At 44.8% G+C, this 5955-nt stretch overlaps 1 pseudogene; it reads left to right on the plus strand.

The window, feature by feature from the left end:
• Nucleotides 1-1626: 1626 nt before the first annotated feature.
• LOC139239252 (5S ribosomal RNA) lies at nt 1627-1745 on the plus strand (annotated as a pseudogene).
• Nucleotides 1746-5955: the final 4210 nt, after the last annotated feature.

Consider the following 5955-nt stretch of genomic DNA (forward strand, 5'->3'; position numbering starts at 1 on the left):
AGTGTAGAGAAGGTTCACGAGGTTGATTCCAGAGATGAGGGGGTTGTCTTATGAAGAAAGGTTGAGCAGTTTGAGCTTATACTCATTGGAGTTTAGAAGAATGAGAGGTGATCTTATTGAAATGTATTAGATTCTGAGGGGGCTTGACAGGGTAGATGCAGAGAGGATGTTTTCCCTCGTGGGGAATCTAGAACTAAAGGCATAGTTTCAGAATAAGGGACTGCCCATTTAAAACAGAAACGAGGAGGAATTTCTTTTCTCAGAGGGTTGTGAATTTTTGGAATTCCCTGCCCCAGAGAGCTGTGGAGGCTGGGTCATTGAATATATTTAAGGCGGAGATAGACAGATTTTTGAGCGATAAGGGAGTCAAGGGTTATGGGGTGCGGGCAGGGAAGTGGAGCTGAGTCCATGATCAGATCAGCCATGATCTTATTGAATGGCGGAGCAGGCAAAATGGCCGACTCCTGCTCCTATTCTTATGTTTCTTATATCAACACAGGGGATCACGTTCTGTCACCGCTGGGGCAAGTCTGATAATCATTGTGACTGAAACCTGTATAAGCAAACGACCAGAACATTATAAAACCACCTGCCGGGATAACCTGGATATGGTTGTTGTTGTGGTGAACAGATTTTACAATAAAATGTTTGACTGGGAAAAGCAGATACTAATACTGGGCTATAGATAGACATTTGTTAATCCGCTTACAGTTCAAACAGGTTATAGTTTAATCGCACTTAGCATGATTGGGATTAATAACTGGGTGTATAGTGGCAATAGGCATTATCCAGACTGCAACCAAAACAATCTAAGCTGCACCCATTTCCACATTGCCACAGAAGAATCAAAAGAAAGAAAAAACTTGCAATAATATAGCGCCTTTCATGACCACTGAACATAAGAACATAAGAATTAGGAACAGGAGTAGGCCATCTAGCCCCTCGAGCCTGCTCCGCCATTCAACAAGATCATGGCTGATCTGGCCGTGGACTCAGCTTCACTTCCCCGCATGCTCCCCGTAACCCTTAATTCCCTTATTCGTTAAAAATCTATCTATCTGTGATTTGAATACATTCAATGAGCTAGCCTCAACTGCTTCCTTGGGCAGAGAATTCCACAGATTCACAAGCCTCTGGGAGAAGAAATTCTTTCTTAACTCGGTTTTAAATTGGCTCCCCCGTATTTTGAGGCTGTGCCCCCTAGTTCTAGTCTCCCCGACCTGTGGAAACAACCTCTCTGCCTCTATCTTGTCTATCCGTTTCATTATTTTAAATGTTTCTATAAGATCACCCCTCATCCTTCTGAACTCCAACGAGTAAAGACCCAGTCTACTCAATCTATCATCATAAGGTAACCCCCTCATCTCCGGAATCAGCCTAGCGAATCGTCTCTGTACCCCCTCCAAAGCTAGTATATCCTTCCTTAAGAAAGGTGACCAAAACTGCACGCAGTACTCCTGGTGTGGCCTCACCAATACCCTGTACAGTTGCAGCAGGACCTCCCTGCTTTTGTACTCCATCCCTCTCGCAATGAAGGCCAACATTCCATTCACCTTCCTGATTACCTGTTGCACCTGCAAACTAACCTTTTGGTAGTGGGGGACTGCGTTCGCGCTCTCCCCTGAAGCCTATGGCCACCCTAGTCTGAAAATGCCTGATCTTGTCTGATCTCAGAAGCTAAGCAGAGTCAGGCCTGGTTAGTACTTGGATGGGATACTGCCTGGGAATACCAGGTGCAGTAAGAACACAGATAAATGTTTTATGTTTTGCAGGTAGACGCTAAAAGAGTTTCATGCACAAACACCCCCAGGTCCCTCTGCACCGCAGCATGTTGTAATTTCTCCCCATTCAAATAATATTCCCGTTTACTGTTTTTTTTTCCAAGGTGGATGACCTCACATTTTCCGACATTGTATTCCATCTGCCAAACCGTAGCCCATTCGCTTAACCTATCTAAATCTCTTTGCAGCCTCTCTGTGTCCTCTACACAACCCGCTTTCCCACTAATCTTTGTGTCATCTGCAAATTTTGTTACACTACACTCTGTCCCCTCTTCCAGGTCATCTATGTATATTGTAAACAGTTGTGGTCCCAGCACCGATCCTTGTGGCACACCACTAACCACCGATTTCCAACCCGAAAAGGACCCATTTATCCCGACTCTCTGCTTTCTGTTATCTAGCCAATTCTCTATCCATGCTAATACATTTCCTCTGACTCCGTGTACCTTTATCTTCTGCAGTAACCTTTTGTGTGGCACCTTATCGAATGCCTTTTGGAAATCTAAATACACCACATCCTTCGGTACACCTCTATCCACCATGCTCATTATATCCCCAAAGAATTCCAGTAAATTAGTTAAACATGATTTCCCCTTCATGAATCCATGTTGCGTCTGCTTGATTGCACTATTCCTATCTAGATATCCCGCTATTTTTTCCTTAATGATAGCTTCAAGCATTTTCCCCACTACAGATGTTAAACTAACTGGCCTATAGTTACCTGCCTTTTGTCTGCCCCCTTTTTTAAACAGAGGCATTACATTAGCTGCTTTCCAATCCGCTGGGACCTCCCCAGAGTCCAGAGAATTTTGGTAGATTATAACGAATGCATCTGCTATAACTTCCGCCATCTCTTTTAATACCCTAGGATGCATTTCATCAGGACCAGGGACTTGTCTACCTTGAGTCCCATTAGCCTGTCCAGCACTACCCCCCTAGTGCTAGTGATTATCTCAAGGTCCTCCCTTCCCACATTCCCGTGACCAGCAATTTTTGGCATGGTTTTTGTGTCTTCCACTGTGAAGACCGAAGCAAAATAATTGTTTAAGGTCTCAGCCATTTCCACATTTCCCATTATTAAATCCCCCTTCTCATCTTCAAAGGGACCAACATTTACTTTAGTCACTCTTTTCCGTTTTATATATCGGTAAAAGCTTTTACTATCTGTTTTTATGTTTTGCGCAAGTTTACTTTCGTAATCTATCTTTCCTTTCTTTATTGCTTTCTTAGTCATTCTTTGTTGTCGTTTAAAATTTTTCCAATCTGCTAGTTTCCCACTAACCTTGGCCACCTTATACGCATTGGTTTTTAATTTGATACTCTCCTTTATTTCCTTGGTTATCCACGGCTGGTTATCCCTTCTCTTACCGCCCTTCTTTTTCACTGGAATATATTTTTGTTGAGCACTATGAAAGAGCTACTTAAAAGTCCTCCATTGTTCCTCAATTGTGCCACTGTTTAGTCTGTGTTTCCAGTCTACTTTAGCCAACTCTGCCCTCATCCCACTGTAGTCCCCTTTGTTTAAGCATAGTACGCTCGTTTGAGACACTACTTCCTCACCCTCAATCTGTATTACAAATTCAACCATACTGTGATCACTCATTCCGAGAGGATCTTTAACTAGGAGATCGTTTATTATTCCTGTCTCATTACACAGGACCAGATCTAAGATAGCTTGCTCCCTTGTAGGTTCTGTAACATACTGTTCTAAGAAACAATCCCGTATGCATTCTATGAATTCCTCCTCAAGTGCGATTTGGTTTGACCAATCGATATGTAGGTTAAAATCCCCCATGATTACTGCCGTTCCTTTTTCACATGCCTCCATTATTCCCTTGATTATTGTCCGCCCCACCGTGAAGTTATTATTTGAGGGCCTATAAACTACGCCCACCAGTGACTTTTTCCCCTTACTATCTCTAATCTCCACCACAATGATGCAACATTTTGTTCATTAGAGCCAATATCGTCTCTCACAACTGCCCTGATATCATCCTTTATTAACAGAGCTACCCCACCTCCTTTCCCTTCTTGTCTATCTTTCCGAATTGTCAGATACCCCTGTATGTTTAATTCCCAGTCTTGGCCACCCTGCAACCACGTTTCTGTAATAGTGACCAAATCATACCCATTTGTAATGATTTGTGCCGTCAACTCATTTACTTTATTTCGAATGCTGTGTGTGTTTAGGTAGAGTGTTTTAATACTTTATATTCAGACATATTGTCCCTTCCTATCACCTTGTGGTTTACACTTACCCCAGTGCTACTCTGCTCTGTTGCCCCCTGCCTTTTGCATTCTTCCTTGGGGTCCTGTTCATCTGAGCTCTCACCCACTCTAACTCGCTCAGAGCCCTCTCCTGGGTTCCGAATACTCCTTGCATTGAGGCACCGAGCTTTCATGCTTGCCTTTTTATTACACTTTGACCCTTTAGAATTTTGCTGTACAGTGGCCCTTTTTGTTTTTTGCCTTGGGTTTCTCTGCCCTCCACTTTTACTCATCTCCTATCTGTCTTTGGCTTTTGTCTCCATTTTGTTTCCCTCTGTCTCCCTGCATGCATTGGTTCCCATCCCCTGCCATATTAGTTTAACTCCTCCCCAACAGCACGAGCAAACACTCCCCCTAGGACATTGGTTCCGGTCCTGCCCAGGTGCAGACCAGTTTGTACTGGTCCCACCTCCCCAGAACCGGTTCCAATGCTCCAGGAATTTGAATCCCTCCCTGCTGCACCACTGCTCAAGCCACATATTCATCTGAGCTATCCTGCGATTCCTACTCTGACTAACATGTGGCACTGGTAGCAATCCCGAGATTACTATTTTTGATGTCCTATGTTTTAATTTAACTCCTAGCTCCTTAAATTCTTTTCGTAGGACCTCATCCCTTTTTTTTACCTATATCGTTGGTACCAATGTACACCATGACAACTGGCTGTTCACCCTCCCTTTTCAGAATGTCCTGCACCCGCTCCGAGACATCCTTGACCCTTACACCAGGGAGGCAACATACCATCCTGGAGTCTCGGTTGCGGCCGCAGAAACGCCTATCTATTCTCCTTACAATTGAATCCCCTATCACTATCGCTCTCCTACTCTTTTTCCTGCCCTCCTGTGCAGCAGAGCCAGCCACGGTGCCATGAACTTGGCTGCTGCTGCCCTCCCCTGATGAGTCATCCCCCTCAACAGTACTCAAAGCGGTGTATCTGTTTTGTAGGGGGAAGACCGCAGGGGACCCCTGCACTACCTTCCTTACACTGCTCTTCCTGCTGGTCTTCCATTCCCTATCTGGCATGGACCCTTCACCTGCGGTAAGACCAACTCGCTACACGTGCTACTTACGTCATTCTCAGCATCATGGATGCTCCAGAGTAAATCCACCCTCAGCTCCAATTCCGCAACGCGGACCGTTAGGAGCTGGAGGCGGATACACTTCCCACACACGTAGTCGTCAGGGACACTGGAGGCGTCCCTGATTTCCCACATAGTACATAGTACTGGACGTCCCGAAACGCTTTACAGCCAATGAAATACTTTTTGGAATGTGGTCACTGTTGTGGGAAACACGGCAGCCAATTTGCGCACAGCAAGCTCCCACAAACAGCAATGTGATAATGACCCAGATAATCTGTTTTTAGCTGTTGGCTGCGGGATAAATATTGGCCAGGACACCGGGGATAACTCCCCTGCTCTTCTTCGAAATAGCGCCATGGGATCTTTTACATCCACCTGAGAGAGCAGACAGGGCCTTGGGTTAATGTCTCATCCGAAAGACAGCACCTCCGACAGTGCAGCGCTCCCTCAGCACTGCACTGGGAGTGTCAGCTGACATTTTTGTGCTCATGTTGCTGGAGTGGGATTTGAATCCACAACCTTCTGACTCAAAGACACGTGTGCTGCCCACTGAGCTACGGCCGACACTGGTGTGGGTGATCAACAGATGGCTCTAAAAAATGATTGTTTTTGGCATGAGCTTTAAAATCTATTTGCTCAGAATGTGCCACTTTAAGGAGCCTATCTTCTTCTCCATACCTACACGCTGGTTAATGCATTCCTGCTAAATTCCTAACTCGTACTGTTTTAATGCAGCTGTTAAGCTGTTCTGAATAAAGTAATTTAACTTTAAGAGTCAAATGGTTGTTACAATTAGTGGATTGTACTAATTGGCTCAGCATTCC

The sequence above is a fragment of the Pristiophorus japonicus genome, chromosome 26 (genome assembly GCF_044704955.1).
Source record: "Pristiophorus japonicus isolate sPriJap1 chromosome 26, sPriJap1.hap1, whole genome shotgun sequence".
Classification (NCBI taxonomy): domain Eukaryota; kingdom Metazoa; phylum Chordata; class Chondrichthyes; family Pristiophoridae; genus Pristiophorus; species Pristiophorus japonicus.